Source organism: Panulirus ornatus, chromosome 19 (assembly GCF_036320965.1).
Source record: "Panulirus ornatus isolate Po-2019 chromosome 19, ASM3632096v1, whole genome shotgun sequence".
Classification (NCBI taxonomy): domain Eukaryota; kingdom Metazoa; phylum Arthropoda; class Malacostraca; order Decapoda; family Palinuridae; genus Panulirus; species Panulirus ornatus.
Window position 1 is genome coordinate 60,019,844 of NC_092242.1, and position 26,384 is coordinate 60,046,227.

General features: G+C 49.1%; 1 protein-coding gene across 9 annotated transcripts in view; it reads left to right on the forward strand.

Moving 5' to 3' along the window:
* LOC139755548 (fibronectin type-III domain-containing protein 3A-like) overlaps positions 1–26,384 on the forward strand; it is a 499,565-nt gene that overhangs the window by 404,078 nt on the left and 69,103 nt on the right. The gene's annotated exons all lie outside the window — the stretch shown is intronic.

The following is a 26,384-nucleotide window of genomic DNA, read 5'->3' on the forward strand; positions in this document are numbered from 1 at the left end:
CAGGCTCCCAATGCCCATTTACCTGTATGGCTTTTGAAGTCATACCTCTTCGGCTTTACCTAAGAACCCACATCTTGCAAACCCGTGCACACACACACACACACACACACACACACACACACACACACACACACACACATACACACACGTACACACTTACACTGGTGTTCAATACGCCTCGAGCACATTAAAAGGAGACATTTTTTTGACAACATCTGTTACCCTACCTTTACTGGACTGTACACATGCCTCCCCCTAGCAAATATGAGAAGGTCAACCCCTTGGGAGGGGGAAAGAAAATTCCCCAAGACTTGCTGGACGAGTGTAAACAAACTAGTGCCAGTTGAGGTGGGCGGAACTGGTGAGGTAGGCCTACGGGCTGGAATGTTCAGTGGTTGTGCAATCTAGGATGTTGCTAGAGAGAGAGAGAGAGAGAGAGAGAGAGAGAGAGAGAGAGAGAGAGAGAGAGAGAGTAATATGCGCACCAAACGCATGGGACTTGGGACATGCGAAGGTCTTCTGTTACGTCACAGTGGTGTCTGCCTGGATGATAATGATGATAAACGATTTATTGAATTAAATGCGGCCAGACGATAGGAGAGTGGAGAGAGAAGCATACATACAATTATAGACGACACCGGTGGTAGTGGTGGTGGTGGAAAAAGAGTGAGATTGGGAGGATTATAGAGGGATGTCCTACACAAACATTAGGGTGGCAGTGTACTGGTTATTGTTGCTCTTGAGGGTTGAGATGTGGACCGTCCCATTACCGGTCTGTACGAGCTGAGATCGACTCGATGCGGCTGAGGTGCCGGACTGCAACCCTGGGACGAGGGATCTCACGGTGGCTGAAGATGAGGGTGGTGTCGGATGGTTGCAGTGGCTTTTACCCACACTGTCGGATGAGATACTGAAGAATGACTGAGAGACCTGGGAGTACCAGTGTGTGTGTGTGTGTGTGTGTGTGTGTGTGTGTGTGTGTGTGTGTGTGTGTGTAAGTGGTATTCAGACGTGATATGTGGCTGAGTTTTAGTGTTTTCCTTGGTTATGTCTGTGAATGTGCGGGGATTATATGCAATCGACGTACCTTCTTGATCAGGGAGGCCCCAAGAAGGGCCCTTGTACCGGGTGGGAAGGGGACGCAGGCCAAGTGGGTCTTTTTATCCCAAAATGCCAAGTTGTACGCGTCAACATCTCATTCAACTTAGTTTATATAAAAAGAGTCTTTAATTGGAAAATGAAAGGGAAGAACACCTGGGAGCGGCCCATTTTGATAAAAACGCTTCGCGTCGTTAATTGGGTGGAACACACTGTTGCTGTTAGTCATGCCCGGGTGGTGACGTTATGCTGTTGGTCATGCCTGGCTCTACTTTTGGGTTGATGGAGGTCTTCTACCCCACACAGCCCGGGCTGAGTCACCACAGATGCTGAGTTAGGTCGTTGGTCGAGCAAGCTAAGCTGTTGGACGCCGCGGCCACCGTGCCCACACCCGGTTGGTCTGGGACTCTCTCTAAATATTTGTCCAGGCTCATCTTGAGTTTGTCCATTGTACATCCCATAATGTTTCCGGTTGCTGCAGGCGGTTGTGTGTGGAATATTCTTGGACCACCTGGATGTTAAAGGTGTCTTCTCCTGCTGTGCTTACCCCCACCGCTTGATATCGCTGGTTGTACTTCGCAGTCTAATTCGTCTGTCGTGCCAGAAGAGATTTACCTTCGAGTGTATGGTGGGAACCACGCCTTTGAGGATTATACAAGTGTAAATGATAGTATACCTCTTCTTCCTACGCTCTAGCGAGTACAGCTTCAGTGATTTCATTTGTTCCTAATAGTTTAGAGCGTTTACCACGTCATTACGGGCTATGGAAGATCTTTGCACACTTAATGGGTCTGCAATCTCGTCCGCCTTGAAAGGTGATGATCGTACCCAGTAGTAATGACGCCAGAAAGAGCGTCATGCTTGGGTTTTCCTCTCTTAGTCTTGAATGTCCGCAAGATCCACCCTACCATCTTGCTGGAAGAGGCAGCTGTAGCTTTGTTTTCTTCGCTGAAGGTAAGGTCGTCAGACCCTTATTATTTTTGTGGGCTCTTAAATTGGTCATGTAGTATGAGGGGTGTTTTTGCCCATTCGGTATTTGTTGAGGTTTATTTCCCTTCCCTGCCCCCCAGGTAGGCCCCCGGGAGGGCCACCCCACCCGGGGGTTTAATTTGGGGGGTTTGGGACAGGGGAGACCCCCGAAACGTTTGGGGCATTGGCAAGCGTTTTTGGGCCCCCCCACTTACGGACCCCCACCCCAAGGAGGATGGGAAAGGACAGAAGGGTTCGAGAGAGAGGTAGAGAGAGACGGAAGGGTGAGGAGACCCGGGGGTTTGGGGGGGCCCGGGAATTTTTTTTGGGTTTTTTTTAAGGTTTTTTTTTCCCCCCCCCGGGGTTTTTCGGGGGGTTTGGCCGGGGGGGGGGGGGGAAAAAAAAAAGGGGGGGGAAAAAAAAAGGGGGGGAAAAAAAAGGGGAGGGGGGGGGAAAAAAAGGGGGGGGGGGGGGGGGGGGCCCCCGGGGGGGGAAAAAAAAAAGGGGGGGGAGGGGGGAAAAAAGGGAACGAAAAAAAAAAAAAGGGGAAAAAAAAGGGGGGGGGGGGGGAAAAAAAAAAGGGGGAAACCAAAAGGGGAGGGGGGGATTTAAACCGGATTTGGCATGTGCTTATGCCTGTGAGAAAGACAAGAGTTAGACCCACCTCCAGGTAAGGCCATGTGTTGCACTTGTGTGAGTAAAACAATTATCAACTCAGACGACCACCCCTCTCTCACACCTCTGGCGACCACCCCTCTCTCACACCTCTGGCGACCACCCCTCTCTCACACCTCTGGCGACCACCCCTCTCTCACACCTCTGGCGACCACCCCTCTCTCACACCTCTGGCGACCACCCCTCTCTCACACCTCTGGCGACCACACCTCTCCCAGCACAGTGAAAAGAAACCTGCCAAGTCGAATGGAATGGAAGATATTTATCTGTAAACTTCTTAAGCGTGACGGTACGATCTTCTGAACGTGACGGTACGACCCTTGAGCGTGACGGTACGACCCTTGAGCGTGACGGTACGACCCTTGAGCACGACGGTACGACCCTTGAGCGTGACGGTACGACCCTTGAGCGTGACGGTACGACCCTTGAGCGTGACGGTACGACCCTTGAGCACGACGGCACGACCCTCGACCACGACGTTACGACCCTTGAGCACGACGGTACGACCCTTGAGCACGACGGTACGACCCTTGAGCGTGACGGTACGACCCTTGAGCGTGACGGTACGACCCTTGAGCACGACGGTACGACCCTTGAGCGTGACGGTACGACCCTTGAGCGTGACGGTACGACCCTTGAGCACGACGGTACGACCCTTGAGCACGACGGTACGACCCTTGAGCACGACGGTACGACCCTTGAGCGTGACGGTACGACCCTTGAGCGTGACGGTACGACCCTTGAGCACGACGGCACGACCCTCGAGCACGACGATACGACCTTCGAGCACGACGTTACGACCCTCGAGCACGACGGCACGACCCTCGAGCACGACGTTACGACCCTTGAGCACGACGGCACGACCCTCGAGCACGACGATACGACCCTCGAGCACGACGTTACGACCCTCGTGCACGACGGCACGACCCTCGAGCACGACGTTACGACCCTTGAGCACGACGATACGACACTCGAGCACGACGTTACGACCCTTGAGCACGACGGCACGACCCTCGACCACGACGGCACGACCCTCTACCACGACGTTACGACCCTTGAGCACGACGGTACGACCCTTGAGCGTGACGGCATGACCTGTCTCACAGAATGATAGCTCGATCTTGGCCTGGCCATCGTCCTGTGCTTGAAAGGTTGAGGTCAAATGCCAGGCCATAGGACACAGCCGGTAACCCACCCACCCACCCCACACCTGCCGCCGTCGTGTTCCCTGATCGGTCAGGATGTTGGAGGCGGCCGAGGGTGGTATCGACACAGGGAACTCGAAACTATTGGTTAGGAGTGTTCAACTCTCTCTCTCTCTCTTCTCTCTCTCTCTCTCTCTCTCTCTTCTCTCTCTCTCTCTCTCACACACACACACACACACACGTAGTAGAAAGCGTCGTACCGGTGTGGCAGTCGTTCTCAGTAAGGTGACGTGGTGTTGGTGGAGGCCTCGAGTGTCATATGACGCGTGACACCGTGGAATGTTGTTGTCAGGGGTTGCCAGTGGTGCCATGGCGGCCCCAGGAAGTTGACGTGTAAAAACCATTGGTTTTCCCTCCTTTGCTAGGAAGAAATCCCTCCTTCCTCCTCCTTATTCTCCTCCTCCTCCTTATTCTCCTCTTCCTCCTTATTCTCCTCTTCCTCCTTATTCTCCTCCTCCTCCTCCTCCTTATTCTCCTCTTCCTCCCTATTCTCCTCCTCCTCCTTCTCATTCTCCTCCTCCTCCTTATTCTCCTCCTCTTCCTTATTCTCCTCCTCCTCCTTATTCTCCTCTTCCTCCCTATTCTCATCCTCCTCCTCCTCCTCACATTACTATGCCTCTTTGGGAATGGAGCCGTTCCGTTCTGTGGTCCCTCATGATGATAGGGCTTCTCAACACGTCGGCCAATATTTTCCGGTGGATCCAGGCCAAGTTTTTCTCTCCTCTTTTTTTTTTCCCCCCCTCCTTTCCTGTGAATATATTTTCTGAAAGGTAATTTTGAATTACGTGAGCCGTTTGCCGGGAAAAGATTCAGATGAGGAAGGTAATTCCTGTTGATTACACCCGCATGACTTGAATGATTTTGAGAGAGAGAGAGAGGAGAGAGAGAGAGAGAGAGAGAGAGTAATATGCGCACCAAACGCATGGACTTGGGACATGCGAAGGTCTTCTGTTACGTCACAGTGGTGTCTGCCTGGATGATAATGATGATAAACGATTTAATGAATTAAAAGCGGCCCCCAGAGGGGAAAAAAAAACATTTTTAGGAGAGTGGAGAGAGAAGCATACATACAATTATAGACGACACCGGTGGTAGTGGTGGTGGTGGAAAAAGAGTGAGATTGGGAGGATTATAGAGGGATGTCCTACACAAACACTGGGGTGGCAGTGTACTGGTTATTGTTGCTCTTGAGGGTTGAGATGTGGACCGTCCCATTACCGGTCTGTACGAGCTGAGATCGACTCGATGCGGCTGAGGTGCCGGACTGCAACCCTGGGACGAGGGATCTCACGGTGGCTGAAGATGAGGGTGGTGTCGGATGGTTGCAGTGGCTTTTACCCACACTGTCGGATGAGATACTGAAGAATGACTGAGAGACCTGGGAGTACCAGTGTGTGTGTGTGTGTGTAAGTGGTATTCAGACGTGATATGTGGCTGAGTTTTAGTGTTTTCCTTGGTTATGTCTGTGAATGTGCGGGGATTATATGCAATCGACGTACCTTCTTGATCAGGGAGGCCCCAAGAAGGGCCCTTGTACCGGGTGGGAAGGGGACGCAGGCCAAGTGGGTCTTTTTATCCCCAAAATGCCAAGTTGTACGCGTCAACATCTCATTCAACTTAGTTTATATAAAAAGAGTCTTTAATTGGAAAATGAAAGGGAAGAACACCTGGGAGCGGCCCATTTTGATAAAAACGCTTCGCGTCGTTAATTGGGTGGAACACACTGTTGCTGTTAGTCATGCCCGGGTGGTGACGTTATGCTGTTGGTCATGCCTGGCTCTACTTTTGGGTTGATGGAGGTCTTCTACCCCACACAGCCTGGGCTGAGTCACCACAGATGCTGAGTTAGGTCGTTGGTCGAGCAAGCTAAGCTGTTGGACGCCGCGGCCACCGTGCCCACACCCGGTTGGTCTGGGACTCTCTCTAAATATTTGTACAGGCTCATCTTGAGTTTGTCCATTGTACATCCCATAATGTTTCCGGTTGCTGCAGGCGGTTGTGTGTGGAATATTCTTGGACCACCTGGATGTTAAAGGTGTCTTCTCCTGCTGTGCTTACCCCCACCGCTTGATATCGCTGGTTGTACTTCGCAGTCTAATTCGTCTGTCGTGCCAGAAGAGATTTACCTTCAAGTGTATGGTGGGAACCACGCCTTTGAGGATTATACAAGTGTAAATGATAGTATACCTCTTCTTCCTACGCTCTAGCGAGTACAGCTTCAGTGATTTCATTTGTTCCTAGTAGTTTAGAGCGTTTACCACGTCATTACGGGCTATGGAAGATCTTTGCACACTTAATGGGTCTGCAATCTCGTCCGCCTTGAAAGGTGATGATCGTACCCAGTAGTAATGACGCCAGAAAGAGCGTCATGCTTGGGTTTTCCTCTCTTAGTCTTGAATGTCCGCAAGATCCACCCTACCATCTTGCTGGAAGAGGCAACTGTAGCTTTGTTTTCTTCGCTGAAGGTAAGGTCGTCAGACATTATTATTTCGTGGGCTCTTAAGTTGGTCACTCGTAGTATGAGAGTGTTTGTGCCGATTCGGTATTCTGTAATGAGGTTGATTTCTTCATGCCCTCCAGATAGGAGTTGCTGGACCTTATCCCCACTGGGAAGTAAGTTGTTTTTGGGTGGCACAGTGGAGTACATTGTTTATGTCAGTTTTGTAGTTTGTCACTGTCTTATGTTTATGGTACTCTCATATTTATTCTGGTATCATCTGTCAAGGATGGTATGGAACTAGGAACAGAAGGTGTGCGAGAGAGAGAGAGAGAGAGAGAGAGAGAGAGAGAAGAGAGAGAGAGAGAGAGAGAGAGAGAGAGAGAGAGAGAGAGAGAGAGATCGTTACCGTCGATAGGGGGCTGAAAACAGCCTGCTTTACAACAACGTATTTTGATCTTTTAGTTAAAAATGTATATCCATCAACCACTTTTACTGGTATTTCCCATCTTGGGCATTTTTTGTGTTGTGACACCTTTATGTATCACACTTATCAAAGTCTTTTACGAAGCCTTTATGTATCACATCAACATTTTAATTGTTCTCCAGCTCTTCTACAGTTTTTTTGTTTTTTCGCAGTAACGAAGCGGCTGCGAGAGGGAGGGCCTTCCCCGCCTTGAAACCATGTTGTCCTGGGCTATGTAGAGTATTGGAATCCGTAAAGACGGTCAATTCAACATCTTAAGACTGGTCAGAATTATGATAGTGTGTGTGTGTGTTTGTCATATCAGTGCTATGAGGTCGGTGGTATTTAGGATTGCTATGCTCCCTCCGTTGTGGAGTGAGTGGGGCGACTTGAGTTAGTGCCGTGTTCTCAGGGATAATGGCAGAGTCCAGACTGTTATGCCAGGGTGATATTTAGTTCTCATGCAAGAGGTGGTTCGTTTGATCTATACAAAGGTCCAGGAGTTTGATCCTGGGGCTGAGTTAATGTACCTGTTCTTCTCTGTGGCCACCGTCCAAGTTCTGTGGTGGAGGTGAGAGTGAACTGTGCAGTTTATAGTATTAAGGTGTTACTGCTGTTCGTCATGCCCGGTTGGTGCTGTTACTGCTGTTCGTCATGCCTGGTTGGTGCTGTTACTGCTGTTCGTCATGCCTGGTTGGTGCTGTTTCTGCTGTTCGTCAAGCCTGGCTGCTGTTTTTTCTGTTGTTGTTGAGTGGCGGTCCGTTAGCTAAGCCTCCCCTCGCCGGCTAGGGTGAGCGGCCTTGTATAGCCCAAGTGCCCGAGACTGGATCTCCTCCAACTCTTGCTCTTCCTCCTCCTGCTCCTACTCCTCGGCGTCCTCTGCCTCCTCCTTTTTCAGAGATTATTCTCTAATCCAGACTCCTGCGGAAGGGGAAGACGTGGCCTGGATGTAATAGTAACGCTGGGTCGAGGTAGAGAGAGAGCCTCGTAGCCATCTCATTGTATAATACTAAACTTAAACCGTGTTATCGTACATTTTCGTTACCGAAAATATTGTAAGTCTGTGCATAGTGGAGCCCCAGTTGACGTTCATGATTGTAATGCCCCCCCCCCCTTTTTTGGAGGGGACTATTTTGCTTTTGGTATTATCTACTGAACACTTCTCTTCCCTAGAGATTGTTTGAGTAGATGCCGTAGCCATCTCACCATGTTCAGATTAGGTACGTGTGAAATCGTACGTTGTGTACGTGGGAGACCTCTGCAGCAGCATTCCCCGTACGTGGGGACCGGACGCTTGCCAGCACCCTTGCGTTACCTTCCCTCCAGTGGGTGGGTGCACGTATGCAGTCACACGATGTAACTTCTTGGGCGCAACTGTACAACCCTTGAGCACGGCGTTACAGCCCCTGAGGTGAACGTAACGACACTTGGCCATGATGTTACCACTCCTAAGCACGACGGCACGACCCTCGAGCACGACGATACGACCCTTGAGCACGACAATACGACCCTTGAGCACGACGGCACGACCCTCGACCACGACGTTACGACCCTCGACCACGACGTTACGACCCTCGACCACGACGGCACGACCCTCGACCACGACGTTACGACCCTCGACCACGACGGTACGCCCCTCGACCACGACGATACGACCCTCGATCACGACGATACGACACTCGAGCACGACGTTACGACCCTTGAGCACGACGATACGACCCTCGACCACGACGGTACGACCCTTGAGCACGACGATACGACCCTCGAGCACGACGTTACGACCCTTGAGCACGACGGTACGACACTCGAGCACGACGTTACGACCCTTGAGCACGACGTCACGACCCTCGACCACGAAGTTACGACCCTTGAGCACGACGGTACGACCCTTGAGCGTGACGGCATGACCTGTCTCACAGAATGATAGCTCGATCTTGGCCTGGCCATCGTCCTGTGCTTGAAAGGTTGAGGTCAAATGCCAGGCCATAGACAAAGACGGTAACCCACCCACCCACCCCACACCTGCCGCCGTCGTGTTCCCCTGATCGGTCAGGATGTTGGAGGCGGCCGAGGGGGTATCGACACAGGGAACCTCGAAACTATTGGTTAGGAGTGTTCAACTCTCTCTCTCTCTCTCTCTCTCTCTCTCTCTCTCTCTCTCTCTCTCTCTCTCTCTCTCTCTCTCTCTCTCTCTCACACACACACACACACACACACACACACACACATACATACACACACACACCGTAGTAGAAAGCGTCGTACCGGTGTGGCAGTCGTTCTCAGTAAGGTGACGGGGTGTTGGTGGAGGCCTCGAGTGTCATATGACGCGTGACACCGTGGAATGTTGGTTGTTGTCAGGGGTTGCCAGTGGTGTCATGGCGGCCCCAGGAAGTTGACGTGTCAACACCTGGTTTTCCCTCCTTGGGCTCAGGAAGACAACTCCCTCCTCCTCCTCCTCCTTATTCTCCTCCTCTTCCTTATTCTCCTCTTCCTCCTTATTCTCCTCTTCCTCCTCCTCCTCCTCCTCCTCACATTACTATGCCTCTTTGGGAATGGAGCCGTTCCGTTCCTGTGGTCCCTCATGCATGATAGGGCTTCTCAACACGTCGGCCAATATTTTCCGGTGGATCCAGGCCAAGTTTTTCTCTCCTCTTTTTTTTTTCCCCCCCTCCTTTCCTGTGAATATATTTTCTGAAAGGTAATTTTGAATTACGTGAGCCGTTTGCCGGGAAAAGATTCAGATGAGGAAGGTAATTCCTGTTGATTACACCCGCATGACTTGAATGATTTTGAGAGAGAGAGAGAGAGAGAGAGAGAGAGAGAGAGAGAGAGAGAGAGAGAGAGAGAGAGAGAGGGTGCCGTGGTGGCCGCGCGGGATCTAGGCTTCCTTAATATAACATTGTAATATAAGAATATTGAGTGGTTAATATGTATGCAGATGAACTCTGTATCAAGTTTTTCCCTCCTGGAGGGAAAAAATAGTATCAGGCCTCGTAGAATATAATAGGCGAGCGACCACACAGTGTGGAGGAGTGTGTGTGTGTGTGTACATGGTGTGTATGTCTGCACCCTGTACATATGCACGCTATATACTACTCTGGCGTGTGGATGTAAACGCTCTGTGTATCTGTTTCGTGCAGGTATGCACATTGTGTGCGTCTCTGTCGCTCTGTATGTCTGTATCTTGTGGGTATACACACGCCGTGTACTTCTTTATCATGCAGGTATACACGCTGTGTACGTGCACACGTCGAGCACATCCTTATGGTGTAGGTAAACAGTATACACACACACACACACACACACACACACACACACACACACACACACACACACACACACACACTTTACGTCCGTGATCTGAGTGTATACAGAGAGTGTGTGATGGCCAACACTCCGCCTGTGTGCAGGTGTGAGAGGGAACTGCCGGCACGAGATGTCTCTCTCGAATGTTAATCCCAACTACACAATCCCCACCTGCCATGGTCACCGACTCTGTGCCTTCCTCCTCTACCACTACGGGTGGAAACCCGTTGTGGTACAGTGTGGCAGGCTAGGCCTGGCTGCTGGGAGTGTCCAGTGGTCGTTGGCTGTGGGCTCGACTCCCGTGTCCAGGATTCGCACCTGGGCGGGCCCGTGCCTTGAAATCATAGTTTGCCACGCTAACCACTACATGACGGAGAGCAGTGAATGACCTGATCGTATTCAAAATGCATTCTGTGGTAGTTCATAGATATGAATGTGCAAAAGATGATGATGGTAATGCTTGCGTAGGAGGAGTTTGGAGGTGAACGTCTGTCTGCCTTGGAGGGGCGTAACATTTATTTGTCCCGCGGTGTGAGAAGTCTACAGACTCTTCCGTGACGGCAGAGAAGGTATTACAGACTTGACGCTGGAGGGAGTGTTGGTTGCCGAGCTTGAAGGCCATAACTTAGGTGTTGCACTCATCCATAAACCACCGGATGCTGAGCCACTGGGATTGACTGAGCGGTAATGAAACGTTTGAGTCTCACCTTGAAACAAAAAAAAATTGATAGAAGCCGTCAGTCATTTGGTGATGTTTCAAGACAATTGCCATAGACAAGGCGACTTCCTCCAAAGATCTTTTCGATTATTGCTCTTCTCTCCATACTTGTTCATCTCTTCAGCTCCTCTGTACGCTTTGGTTGAGGTCGGACCCCTTGAAGAAGATCTCTCTCTGTGAGTGGAGGGGCTCTTCTAGCGTGTCACAAAAGGCGTGGCAGCCCTAAATAGCACCCCCCCAAGGTCGGGAGGAGCACTGGCGAACAGGTGGACGGAAGGAGAGCTTGGTCGGCCGCCGCTGCTGTTGCTGGAAACAAAGGAAATGGCATGAAGCACTCGCCCAGGCAGTTGCTGGATGGGAATGCCTTAAATAACAGAGTGGACGTTGCAGAACAACCCTTAAGCACGACGTTACGACCCTTGAAAATGACGGTCTTGCCTTTTTTTTAAGTGTCACGTTGAAAGATCACACCGTCGCACCCAAGGGTCTTACTTCAGGGCTGAAGGTGCTAAGGACGACCCCAGTTCTCGAGCCATGAGAAGAGACAAGCTAGGATGCCTTGTGTCACCACGGGGGTGAGGGGAGGTCGCTGAAGTTTAGTACATGGTATAACGTTTATAGTAGAGTAAAACTATAGATCAGTGATCCTTTATACTGTGGGAATCCCACAAGAGCAGCATTGGATCAGAAAATTGTCCGGAAAGCCTCCTGCTTTACTGTCCTGTCTCTATCTGTGTAGGATAGGAATTTTGGATACTATTGCTGTCATCATGCAGATAAATTCTTCATAGCCTATCATGTCTTCTGTTGTCTGTCCTGGCCATGTACTGTCCACCAGCAGATAACCTCGTCATAGACCATCAGGTCTTCTGTTGTCTGTCCTGCCCATGTGCTTATGCCTGTGAGAAAGACAAGAGTTAGACCCCACCTCCAGGTAAGGCCATGTGTTGCACTTGTGTGAGTAAAACAATTATCACACCTCAGACGACCACCCCTCTCTCACACCTCTGGCGACCACACCTCTCCCAGCACAGTGAAAAGAAACCTGCCAAGTCGAATGAAATGGAAGATATTTATCTGTAAACTTCTTAAGCGTGACGGTACGATCTTCTGAACGTGACGGTACGACCCTTGAGCTAGACGGTACGGCCCTTAAGCGTGACGGTACGATCTTTTGAACATGACGGTACGACCCTTGAGCGTGACGGTACGACCCCTAGGTATGTTAGCTTAGCCATTGACCAGACGTGTAAGGAGCATGTAGGTTGGAGTCATTCGTAGGATGGGAAATGCAGGGCTCAGAGCCAGGACCAGCTGGGCTACTGACCCGTCAGATTCAGGAGCAGCTGGACCACTGGTCCGTCAGAACCTGGACCAGCTGGACCACTAGCTCATCAGATCCTGGACCAGCTGGACCACTAGGCTCATCATCAGATTCAGGACCACTGGTTCGTCAGATCCTGGACCACTGGCTCGTCCGATCTTGGACCAACTGGACTGCTGGTTTGTCAGGTAGCTGAACCATTGGCTCATCAGATCCTGGACCAGCTAGACCACTGGTTCGTTAGGTGCATGAGAGGACATAACAATGTACCTGATCTGCTTGGGAGTGTGGGAGACACTGCTTTATCTAAGCACAGCCGAATGGCATGGTGTTTGACCTTTACACGGTGTGAAGGATTCAGTTCAGTTCACCACTTTCCACAGGTTACACAGAGTATACGAACCACATTTTGGAATGAATCGATAATGTTTGATGTTAGATGTATGGCTGAGCGAATGCCATGAGGATGTTGCGTGTTGTATACAGTTTTATCATGAATGTTGGACTGGTGTTTCCCCCGTTTCTTTGTATGAATATAAGTGAAATGCATTAAACATATTGACATCAAGACCCGAGCTATCGACAGAGCCCGGGGCATGACGGCTCCAGGGCAGGGAGATCACTCCCTCTCGCAGCTGTTCGATCACTCCGTTATGATCCTTGATGACACGGGAGAACAAAGAAAATGACGACCCGGTGCCATGCACAGACTTTGCCAGGAAACAGTGATCAAGTGTCATGGAGGTGTCGCAATGCAGGAAATGTGCGAAATGTCGGTAGAACGTGAGAGAAGTGGGGGAAAATGTCTCGCAAAAACTCGAGTCAGCATACGAACAGATCCCAATACGGTGGCGTCAACGAGTTGGTGACATACCCTCTGATGCCTCCACGGTAAAAAAGCTGTGTTTCCCCTGGGAAATAAACTTGCACCTTTGATGTTCCTTCGTTTCCATGTGTTAAACATAAGCCAAAGCTTCGCGTCATATTTTCCCAGATGATCCCGGCAGAAGTGTGATAATCTTACGCGTACGAGACTTTGAATGTAAGCCAGCATCGCCCACCACTCAGTATATTTTAACACAGAAGACTTCTTTTTTTTTTCAGATATCAATCTTAAGGAAAATTGAATTCTGACTAGTACAAGGCACAGAAAACCCCCATCAAGGAAGGGCTGTCGGGGTTGGGTTGACCTCGCTGGAGCGAACTCCCAGTTTGATATTGCCCGTGCTAAACAAAGATAGCTCAGGCTGGACTCCGCGACCCTTCGAAGCAAGTTGGCATGATTAATGACCACGCTCTACAGAACACCCCCGAACTGACCAGGCTAGATTATAACAGGTTGCTAACGGTGCCATGTAAAGCTAAGGGGAGATCATGGAGTTGGAATTATGTTCCTTGAAGCAAGTCCATCCCAGAGCCTCATTACCTCGTCAGAACCACCTCACACCAATCACTCGCACTCAACTTCTTAGAGAGCGTAAAGATTGGGTGTTGTATAATGACATGCACAAGGAGAATACCGAAGAAAGTCGTCGTGTTCTTCATATGTTACCTTTGGTGTAATAAGGTAACTAGACTAAGATGAAATATTGTTACAGTCTGGAGAACGAAGCTTGTTGAGGCCTGTACCTGCATCTCATAAAAGGAACCATTATGACCCAAACAGAAGAATGATTCGAGAAGACATTGCATGAAAATCTACAGTGTGCACCTGATGATGGCTTCTTTAGTTACTACGTGGGTCAGAGCGCCGGGGCCACATATATATAGCTTGAAGGATACAGTGCTGCAGTGACGGTACCGTCGAGTCCAAGAAAGAGCTACGGAGAAAGAAGAACCTCCCAAAATCGACTTATGTTGTACGTTTTATAGGAGGGGGTGAACCTCCCTCCCTCCCTCTAAACGTCAGGTTTCCACCACGTTAGGTGGAGGGTGCTACCTACTGGGCTTTACTCTTTTGTTATGGAAGGAGTACTTATATAGGATTCGAACCCATGTTATGGGTTCAGTGCTGCAAAATGACACACGTAAGAGTAAGCACTTTGTTAACGTCTGGGGTAAGTGATAAGTCCCTGCCGTACTTTACAGTTTACCTTCCGTAGTCTTTTGAGGACTTCAGACCCCCAGCAATCTGGGCTGAGTACAAGCTGCTGAGTTGGGTCTTTGGCCGAGGAAGCTGTTGCAGGCCGCCGCTGCCCACCGCCCCGCTTGGCCACCGCAACCTTGGCTGGTCTGGTGGTAACAGTCTCGGGCTGTCAGAACAGGAAATGTTATGGTTTCCCATGTGGAAAATGCCAAGATGACGACGGAGGAACATCCAGCAAAATACATCCGATGAGGTGTGATGCGCTGTTTGTGTGTCTTTTAGTCTTGCGAGCTGCGTCCGCCAACACCAAGAGTCTCATTTGAGGAACGTGTGAGTCTTGAGACACCAGACGGAGATGTCGGAGGTGAGGGACGAGCCATCGAAAGTGAAGTAAGGTGTACGTTAGATAAGTTATGTACAGTTATGAGTGGTAGATATGGTATTTCTCTCTCTCTCTCTCTCTCTCTCTCTCTCTCTCTCTCTCTCTCTCTCTCTCTCTCTCTCTCTCTCTCTCTCTCTCTCTCTCTCACCTCAGTCACTTGGCAGGGTCTGAGTTCCTTGAGGCGCGACTTGCTGGGTTAGAGGAGGAGAAGCAGCTTGTGGAGGTCGTTATGCACCTGCTGGGTGATGGGGGGAATACATGCCGGAAGGCTCGCACTTGTCTTCAGGTGTCGGGGGGTCGTTGGGGGGAGGGGGGGGGGGGTGTCGAACCTGTCTTGGGGGCAGGCAGGAGGAGACCAGAACCAATGTAGCCACGAAGCCCATCTCCCCATGACCTGGGTGGTGGAGGTGATGAAGGCGGTCCTCTTGCCTCGCCATGTTGGTGGGTTCGCTCGGCTGCTAATTCCGTCTTGAGGCGACAAAAACCTGCCAGCCCCACTAATGCCTTTTATGTCCCGTCCCATTATGGCCACACACCTTCCAATATTCAGCTATTCCCTGGCAAGATGTTCAGATGGAGGGAGAGCTGTTTATGTAATAGGTGCGGTAAGTCTTTGGGCAGAGACTCGCTCGATGTCGTGATGGTATTATGTCCTCTTTTTCCCCTCCCTCCCCGAAGACAATACTGGATTTGCCGAGTGTAAGGAAGATCCGATATGGTTTATCTTGATGGCGTTGAGTGCCATTTGTGTCGTCCCATCCACCGGGGAGGTGAGGCTGTCGGGGGATGGACTACGGAAACCGGACCCGGTCTGGATCCATAAACTGGATGGTGAGTTGCATGATGGTGGTGTTGACGTGGTGTGTTGATCCTGTGTTGCTGAGGACGGGCGCCAATGTTCCTGCTCACACGGCCTTCTCCCACCCTGCTGCGCTACCCTGTCTCTCTGTGTCTGTCTGTCTCTGTCTCTTTTTGTATTTGTAGTTTTGCTCGTGTGTGTGTGTGTGTGTGTGTGTGTGTGTGTGTTCAGTGTGAGGAAGATTCTGATTCCCCTTCCTCCCCGGTAGTGGGATCCTGTCCTCGTGTGGAGGTGCTGCAGGCCTCAGTCAGGTCGGCCGTCCAGCCTGGTCTCTCCTGACGACTCGGGGTGTCCGTCAGAGCCCCGCGCCGTAGGTTGTAATTACTCTGGTATTAACGACCCACCAGAACTCAGTAATTACCTCAAGGTCATTTAGTTAAGGATGATGGTGTATACCCATGGATTTTTTTATGTTTGAATGTATAACTCATGAGAATAGATGAGGCGACCTTAACTATTAGCTGTATGCCTTCAGGCGCTTGCCAAGTGTACACAGATCGATGAGAGGAACCAGTGCAAACGAGACCTTGAATTATAAAGGTTCTCACATGATGATGTGTGACTTGCACCTCAGTGTTCTGATATATATATGTGTGTGTGTGTGTGGAGCGATTCTTTTATGAATATCTCATTAGAAAGCCCAGAAGTGAATCGCAATATCGTTTTGTTTATTTGTGGCTAAGAAGATCAAATCGGTCTAAGAATTCGCGTCTCCAGTGATCTGCAACAGGAGCTCTTGTCTTGTTGACGGCAGATCCAGTCATTACACCACTTCTCTCCACACAAAGCCTACATATCTTGAGCAGCGCCGTAATGCTTCTAACGAGTGTTTCTCAGAGACAAGACTTGTGTTATCAAAGCCTCCCTCCTTTGAGCTTCTCAAGACGTCTATTTCGGAGCAGGGAATAACTGCACAACGAAACCCAGCGCCTAAGGCAGACCCTCCCTTCTCCTCCCTCGTCATTAGTGATTTCTCCAACACAGAAACAAGCACGCAGGTTCGTTACCCCTTCCCGAACAGCATCAGTAAAACTTGAAGTATCCTGGAAACAGCACCACGGGAGCAGCGCGTAAAATCTTATTAATAACCCGGTGTCGTCTGCTGACACAACAGAGGGAGGAGGGTGGTGATACTTCCGCCGTACCAGCTTCATCTCTGGCAAGACCCAGCCATCAACTCCGACAGGCAATTTACTGCAAGAACTTGAAGACAAGGAATTTCGTCATGGCCAACAACCCTCAGCCGGAACCACAAACCCCTGCGGGGCTCCCCGTGTAATTTACAAGTTCACCTGTCACGGAGGAGGTTGTCAACTCCTTAATTACATAAAGTACGTGGGAGTCACCGAGCTGCACCCTGTCCGGACGCATCACCGTGCATCTCCAGCAAGGCGCATCGAAGGCGCTCATGAGAACCAACATGGAACCAAACCTAACGAGGCAACGTGAGGTAGACTCAGCGCAGCTACTCGAGGAGATGAGAGTCACCGAGTGTTTTGATGTGATGGGAGCTTTCCTTGTTCGTGACATGCGACCTGCAGTCACTCTACAGAACACTGGGCGGGAATCGAACCGGGTCCATCTTGTCAGCAGCCAATCACGGGGTGTCAGAAAGCTTCAGCGAACTGCTGGAATTTTTGTATATTTTTCTTTTCCCACGAACCCCAACCTACCGTGTTTCCCACTCAGCCATCAGGCCACCTCTCTTGTATGGAGACCTGCTCAGTTCCCACCTGGAGAACGTCTGCTTCCCTCTCTCCTGCTGAGACCTGCTGCACAGGCTCCGTATCGACGCTCGAAAGGGCTTCAGAAGAATACACACACACACACACACACACACACACACACACACACACACACACACACGACTGTGTGTGGTGGGGAGGATCATTTCCTTTCTTGATTCTCGGAGAATTTCAGCTTTTCCATGTTTTCAGAAGCTCCCTTCCCAGCCACCACTCTTTTTATTTTCAACACTTTGAGTACACTGGTTTCACATTTGTCCGTCGTGTGTATTACTGAAGTAGAGTGCAGGCCAGATTCCGTGTTTGGGCATGTGTGTCAGTGCCGCTGCATGCATGCGTAATGCGTCCTGACGGCGTAGGTTGTGCGTGCGTAATGCGTCCTGCCGGCTCAGCCCTGTGCGTGCGTAATGCTCCTTGATGACGTAGCTTGTGCGACCATAATGCATCTTGACGACGGAACGCGTACATGCGTAATGTGTCTTGACAGCGCAACTAGTACTTAATGCTTCCCGTGGAGGACGGAACGCGTAGGTGCAAGTGCGTCATCAGGGCGTAGCTGAAAACCCCACCAGGTGCTGGCAGAATCCAAGGTGCGTTCGAGAGACTGGAAAGGTACTGGGGGTAGTGTGTGTGTGTGTGTGTGTGTGTGTGTGTGTGTGTGTGTGTGTGAGGGACGGTTGGTGTGCCAACTAGGGCGCTTCGGTCACCAGTAACTGTCGCCTGGCGACGAGCACGCCACAGTCAACAGTGAGGCATTTATTTGTCTACCCCTGACTCTTAATCGAAGTCTCCACCCTCCCTTCCCCTCCCGTCCCCTCCGCTCTCCTTAATGTCAGCCTAGACGCAGGACGCAGAAGTTAGGTGGATCTCATCTATACGTGTCTCGCTGCGTTGCTACACAAGGAATGCGAGGACACTGTGCCCTGCGGCACCCCCCCCCCTGCGTCTGTGTGGCATCGTATATAAACACATCCTTGTCTGGACGATAGTTCGAGAACAACACATGATAGAAACTTCATAGTCACATCATAGGTGCCGCCGCCCTGTGAAGCAAGTGTACTGATTAGATTCTGGGATACGTGGTTGTGGAGATTTACGTGTGGATTAGGAAGAAACATCTGTCATACTTCGAATATTTCTCTAACTCAAGTGTGGTGCGTGTCGACAACTTATTATTATGTATATGAATTATTTTAACTCGTGGCTGAAGCAGTCTCTTACAGAGAACCTTAGTATGTGGTATTGCCCTGTTGTAAGTAAAAAGCCAAAGGAATTTACCGAAATGATATGATCGGCGGTCATGATCATCAAATTGGTTTATTTTATCGTTTTATCCCTTGGGATGGGAAAGGAACACTTGAATCCGTAGTATTGCGCGTTACTTTGCCCGAAGGAAGCTGATGGGGCCCATGAAATATATGATGCTCATCATGTACTCTGTGGCGCTGGGAAGGAGGAGTGTCCGATCTCGGGGTCGTCTGTAAGTAAACAGCAGGACGCGATGGGTGACTATTTGTCTAGAGATAAAGAGGATGGGAAACAATCATGCATGCGACACCTGATGATGAACGTGTACAAGCACGACTTGTGGGCGCCACACCTGCCACTTGCGGAACCCCCCCTCCCTCCCCCTTTTGCTTGCAGGCACAGCACCTGCCACTTGCGGTTGCGTCCTGTTAGACAAGTTACTAGCCAATTGTACCACTCACTTCCTCCAGCGATACTTAAGATCACCAGCCACAACACCTGCACAGGAAGTGCCGGGGATACGAGGAGAAACCCTCCTCCTCCTCCTCCTCCCTCTTGTGTGTTCCTCGTCCATTGCTGGGGAACAGCCGAAGGACTTACACGTGTCAGACCTATGACGAACACCTCGCCCCCGAGGTCGTCTTGAGTTTATGGGCATAGCTACAACACTACACTGGTCATGAGATGCTCTGTACACATCGTAAGGAGACAGAGAACAAGACCTGATGGTCTATAAGGAGGTTATCTGCCGGAGTACAGTAATAAGATGCCACTTGACTGTTCTATTTAGGTGTAAAGTAGAAGGTTCCTCCCCCACCCATCAGTCCTCCCACCAATCCCTCTGGCACTTCAGCCTACAGGAGATTAGCGCTATATAGAGTATACTGACGCAGAAACTTTGTAGGAAAATGTCATTGGTAAAATTTTGTGTCAGTTTAATCTGACGTATATTTCAGCTCCATAATCACGCGTGTATTCAGTTATACAGAATTGAAGACACGTGTTTGAAGCAGGTAATGCATGCTAGTAAGTGTGATGAAGGGAAAAAAACGAAATGATAAAAGGATAAGGGAATCTGGCACACTGCAGATGGATACCATTAGTTTTAAAAGGATCGGATCGATGGCAGTGTGTGGGTCATCCTCACGCCTGGCGGTCCCACGCACACTCACGCACTCCCACACACGGACGCCCGCTCTGGCCTTGTGAATTAGCCATGTATCCACTAAATGGTCGCATGTACACACCCGGAAAAAATGGGTTTGAGAAGGGCGGCTGCAATGTTCCAGATAAAATCGTTGCTGGTAGCGTGTAAATGGGTTTTGACGTCATGCGTACTTAGATTGAAATGGATTGGTTGAGAGGCAAGCAGGCGGGCGCCACGGTGTCATGAGGCTGGGCTAAACTACCCGCCTTCATCCCATCGTCTCCCACTTGTTTACTTAACACGCGGCACACGTCCCACTCCTCGCTGAGTGTCAACAGCTTTACTCCTCTCAATTTTGCTTCATGTGATTTTTCTTAAATTTACGCATATTATTGCATGGGTGGTTTTTTATTTACAGCAATGCGAATGTAGAGGAGGAGAAAGGCACATGGAATCTATCATGTGAAACGTGAAATATCGGGTGTAAGTCGGAGTCAGGGGCGAGGGTTGGGACACGGCGGCTGATGTGGTTACCAGGCGTTGATGTAAACACAGAGCCGTGTTGGGCTGGGTGGGGTGGGAGGCATCCTTCACCCCCGCCCACCCGCCTCTCACCCGTCACTCTAGCCCCTCGCCATCTTAAGTAGCTCACACATATTTGGAAGGATTTTGTGATTTTTTAATACCTTTTGATGCTATTTTTAAAGAATGATCCCTTAAATGAAAGTAGAAATAGATATGTACTTCTATAGCCTGCTTAAGTTTGAGCGTGAGACTGAAGCGAAAGAATATTGTTTTATATTTAAATTTTCCACAAAGATCCGGATCCTCACGCCAATGTCCCTGTGCTCGGTCCGTCGCTTATCCGTGCTTGTTGTGAACTTCAGCGGGACTTAGCTGTTCGCGGGCCGCAAGGCAGCACACCCATCATAGCTCGTCCCAGCCAAATACTGCTTGACACATCACACACATTTCACTGTACAGCCGCGGACCAAAGTTCGGGGACATGCCTGTTTTAAATTGAAGCTGTACCGAACCCTCTTGTCTCGACAGGCAGGGATAGACGTAGGGTTCTTTACATCTTCCAAGACACGCTTGCCTAATCGAATCTGTTACCGAGTCTTCTGTCTCGTCTGGCAGGGACACAAGATGCCCTCCACCATCGTCTTAAGCACATTACTTTTGAGGCTTGTCTCAGAACTCTTGTCCCAGACGTCTCGTCAGGTTCTCTCCTCTCGGTTCACGTGACTGATGCATAACCAGCCATATACAGTCGAGAGATTGCCTCGCCCACCAGAGACTGACGAAGCTGTTGACACTCGTTAATGGGGTATGTAATTAAGTGTGTTTCATCGTACGCATGTCCGTCAGTCTGGTGATAGTGGGAGAGGGACCTGTGCACCGAACTTGGGATTAATTGGGGAGGAGGAGGGTGTCGTCGCATCCTTCGTTGTTTAGATCAGGTCGTAATTCTGATTTGCACACAGCCTCTCCAGAGTGTCTTGCCGTAGACGAACGTATTTATTACGTCTCTGAGCAGACGGAGTACCAATAGAAAAATGTGATTTAGATGATTGTTCCTCTCCCTACCAGTCTCTTCCTTAAGCATCTCCGAGTTTTCGTACATCCATTGTATTTTTGTCTTTCAGAATAAGGAATCACTTCAGATTATAGTGAAAAGAATAGAACCTCTACCAACACCCCCTCGTATCCCTTTCCCTACCTCCATCTTTCGTCTGTCGTTACTCCCGCTGTCGTAGATATTAAGCAGTGTCTCAGCTGTTTTTATTTCCCCTTTTTTTCTGCGGTACTTTTTATGAGAGCTGCACACACACACGGTAGTAACCCCAAATTTCATCCGTCTTCTCCTCGCCTGAGGGCGCAGTCTCCAAGCTCCCCTTCCTACGTCCGGCCAGCAGAAGGATTCCGTGGAAGAGAGAGAGAGAGAGAGAGAGAGAGAGAGAGAGAGAGAGAGAGAGAGAGAGAGAGAGAGAGACCTGTAGTAGGGTTATCGTGGAGTTGGTGTCTGCCTCACACCTTGGCTTATGGGTCTTGAAAGATGGATAGGTAACGGAAAGCCAAACCTAGGAATATGCAGGATAGATAGCGAAGGATAGGGAAAGCCAAGTCTAGGATCTTAAAGGATAGATGGATAAGGATTGGGAAAGCCAAGCCTAGGTCTTAAGGATAGATGGGCAAGGATAAGGAGAGCCAAGCCAAGTTTAACTTAGCTTGTGTTCGCCGTGGACCTTGAAGTATTGATAGAGAAGGGAAAATCAAGCTTAGAATTTTCGTTCTTGAAAATGGTAGGAACCATTGTGTGCTTCTTAACAAAAGTTATAATTGTTTTGTGTACGGAAAATATCCTGAAGGAGATCCAGTTGTGCACGGTTGGTTAGAACAAGTAAAGAATTTCTAATTAGAAATTAGGATTCATGTATGGTTAGGTTGTTTTCCTTAAAATTGGGAACTGATATTGATGTATGGATAGACTTTGTTTTCCTTAGCCTTCTTCATCCTCTCTCTCTCTCTCTCTCTCTCTCTCTCTCTCTCTCTCTCTCTCTCTCTCTCTCTCTCTCTCTCTCTCTCTCTCTCTCTCTCTTATATTTAAGGCATGACCTTCGTCTTTGGTCGTTTGAGAAAAGAGAAAAAAAGGCCAGGTCTTAGTATCCCAAGGCGGCCGTCTTTGGTCATTTAGAAGGCCAGGTCATAATACTCAAAAGTTCTTACCGTCGTGCTCAAGGGGATAATGGCTTCCTGGTTACAATACTATGAGAATTCTTCGTTATATGTATATATTTATTTATTATACTTCATCGCTGTCTCCCGCGTTAGCGAGGTAGCGGAAGGAAACAGACGAAAGAATGGCCCAACCCACCCTCTTATGGTACAGAGGCACATGAAGCAAGCGAACCAGATGTCTTTTGCCTTAAAGTTCGTGTAGTGTTGGTAGCCAGCCATCTCAGAGGTGGAAGTCATAGTGGCTTCTCTCTTGTACCCTTCGCACCTACGAATTTTAAAATGCTTTGCCTATGCATATATTTATTTGGGCAAATGAAGGAATTTAGAAACGAAAGCTATTCTGATCGTACCCACGGCTGCATTTGTCGTCAAAACTGGCAAAAGTATCGAAGATGGTTAGATATTTGAGTGGCGATACAGCAGGTAAGATCAAGGATTACACCGTGACTTTTTCCCCCCGAAGTAGGTTAAGAAATTTCTCCACTTCGTACTGGGAGAGAAAAAAACAACCACAAGCGTAATGTTGGGTCCAAAATTTTTGTGCAGGGTAGACTCAATTTCTTGTATCCATTATACCCAGCTTGGCGTCCCCTTTTCTTATACTTTTCCTCTCACATCGATGTCTTCCTTCAAGTTGAATTTCAAATGCACCAGAATCTGATGAAGAGCTAGTGTAAGTGCGCTAGGAAAAGTTAGCGCCAGAAGGCTCGTTGATTGCTCGGATATGCGAGGCTGGAGAAGGTTGGGGGACCTGGATTTGTATCGCGTCGGAATCTACATTGATAATGGAGGTATGCAGAAGCATGATGTTAAAAGATTGCCGAAAATGGTATCGATCTTGTCATACGGAAGGAATGCTAGTGAACTGCCTAAGTAGGGAAGAGTGAGCGATAATAGAGACGGCAGAAAGTAGCTTAACCGCTCTTTTCGGGTGGCCAGAGTGTTTCATTTGAGGAGTAGGGTTAGGGGTAGAAGAGTAAGACTTGCGTTGGTGGTGGCAAGGCTGTGTATGTGTGTGTGGTGAGGTCTGGCAAGACGCTATTCTGTGGCTGGACCCTTCAAGCTGATAGCCTTGCCACACCACCACCACCACCACTGCTGTGCTGCCGCCGCCGACGCCGCCTCGCTCTCTTCTGCCCCCTTCACTCCGCACACTACTTCACCCACCCACCCACTCACTCACTCACTCAACTCTCCCCCTTCCACCCAACCCACCCACACCTTCGCCAGGCACTACATCCACACCCTCACTATGACACAAAATATTGTTCCTCCATGCTCCACCACCGACGCTCTCCACCCACCCACCTTCCTCCTCCTCCTCCTGGCTGCGGACTAAAGCTGCATGCCTCCATCACCGCTGATCTTTATTTTTTTTTTTCCCTGCCTTCTTGAGCACGATGGCACGGCCCTTTTGGCATGTTAGCCTGGCCTTTGATCTAACCCTTAAGGGTTAAATCAGAGGCCAGGGCCCTCATATACAATGGTGGCACTATCTTGTCCTGTGGCAGGGGGTCTTCCTTATTGTAGTTAAAGGTATTGGTAGTGCTGCTGCTGCTGCTGGACTTTAAAGAAGGTAGGCAGATTGGGAGGCTGGATTGTGCTTGTAGTCCAGTGTTGGAGAAATGGTACTGGTAGCTCAATGTTGGAAAAGTGGCCCTTTGTGCTTGTAGCTCAGTGTTGGAGAACTGGCCCTTTGCTTGCAACTCGGTGTTGGAGAACTGATTCCTGCTGCTTGTAGCTCAATGTTGGAGAACTGATTCCTGCTGCTTGTAGCTCAATGTTGGAGAACTGATTCCTGCTGCTTGTAGCTCAGTGTTGGAGAACTGGTCTAATAGTCCGGGGATTTTATGACCCGATGTCAAGGCAGTATTTTCCCCTAGAGTCCCTGTTTAGAAGGACGACTCGGGAGAAATCCCTAGCTTATCTGTCAGGCTAGACTTTTTATTTTTCTGTTATTGTTTACTTCATGTACTGTTTTTCCACGATTTTTTTGTTTTTGTTAGCGTTTTTTATCATTCAAATTGCCCAAGACTCTACTGATATTGAAAGAGGTATAGCTAATACGTATGACGTTGTTTGCAAGATTTTCTTTTTTAGTTGAACAAGGGTGTGATCACTTGCCGAAGTGTTGGCCCAACCGATATTTTAAGTATCGCCCCAACAAGTATTGCAATGTCGCGTCCTTAAAGTTAGTCTAGGGTTATATAAGTTATATAAGTGAGTATAATGACTGACCAGACATATTTTGCGAAGCCGTCGTGGCATCACTGTAAATGTCTTGTATGTTTTGTACATATGATGGAGATATATATAGGTTACCGCAATTATGAGGTAGAGACAGTACAGAGTAACTGGACAGAAACGAACTCCATCATACCTCGAAAACAGTGTAGAAAGAGCTTGGAGTGAGAATGTCAAGGAGACTTGACGTTCATAACACTACTAGTTGCCTCTTCATATATGATTATGTTGGGTTGGATTCTACGAACCTGAAAGACAAGACGAGAGAGAGTCACGACGCCATTCAAGACATTAATACTCCCCAGAATAGAATAATGGCTTAGGGTGAGCGAAATTGCCCAGTTCGAAAGTATGCATAGATCTTTCCACAGCTCACATCGACACTTGTGATGACCTGAAATTCTAAGAAGACCACTGAAACCGTCGTAACGTAAGGCACAGGAAGTTTGTTCTGTGTTTGATATTAATCTCGCGACCTACATAAGGTTATGTGGGGGTGTATCATAACCTTCCCGCAAGACATCCATGGTCAAATGCTCTGAAACTTGAGACAGATATTGTGGGCACGGTCGAGATCCTCCTCCCCCTTCCCTTGACATTATTAAGTCGTTGAATGGATAAATGAACACATACCGTACACGTAAGGTTCTTAAACTGACGTTGAACTTTACGATGTTTTCGAGGGTCCTCTGACCCGTACAGCTTTTGGTCTGGGGCCTTACCTGCTCTGCTCGCTCGCAGACCCAAGCCTGATTTCATTACCGTTGCAGAGAGCGACGAATCTGTTGTGCAATCTTACCCATCCTGTGGGTGGTGGCGCAAAAGAGAATGCTGTGTGTTCAAAAGGACCGTGAACTGGGCCATTATGACCGAATTACATAACGCGTTGTATAATAGGTGAACTATTTACAGTAGGCATTGTTAGCTTACTTCATCATAAGTAGATAATTAGGGTAAAGCATTGTTTCGGATGAAATTCTTACATATACCTTGTAATGTAGTGTTAGAGTTCTCTCTAAATTCACTGATTTTACAAGTCAAGTGCTGGTGGTTGCGAGAGTTTGATGTTGACAATGTTTACATCATGTGTGTCTACTATCAACAGGAGGGGCAAACTCCCATGGGTATCTATAGCCTAGCATGAGTCCGGCCACAGCAACATGGTAGTGTACTGATTCTGTTTGTGGGAGTCGTATGTGATGGTTTGAAGCTCTCGCATATTAAGAGTGTAAACGGTTGGGCCGATGCCCATTTCCAATGCCCATTTCCATCAGTAGTCTTCAATTAAAATCAACTTCTTTAGCGATGATTATTTTTAAAGCACATGCGAGTAGAGTCAGTCATATTATACTAGTTTCATCTGTAAAGGCAAAAACCTTAGTTACTTCATCAGTCTGTGGTGCATTCTTCGCTCACAATCGAGACTGTGTTGGAGATATCAGTAGATTTCAAGGCAGTAAGAATATCAAATTAAGTTTGAAGGATTTGGATGCCCAAGTTGGTCGATGCTGATATGCCATTCTCTCGATCAGAACCTTCAGTCTGTGTTACAACGCCAGTAGTGTGCTAGCAGTTCCAGCGGCTGCTTGTAGAGACCCCATCTGTGTGTATGTGTATAGTGTGCCAGAGATTATGTCCAGTGGTTAGAGTGTGGCACAGTGATCAAGGTAAGTTAGGTTTGACTCAACCTCAGCTCAGGTTGTGACCTGAGTGCTGCTCTGGTCCGTCTA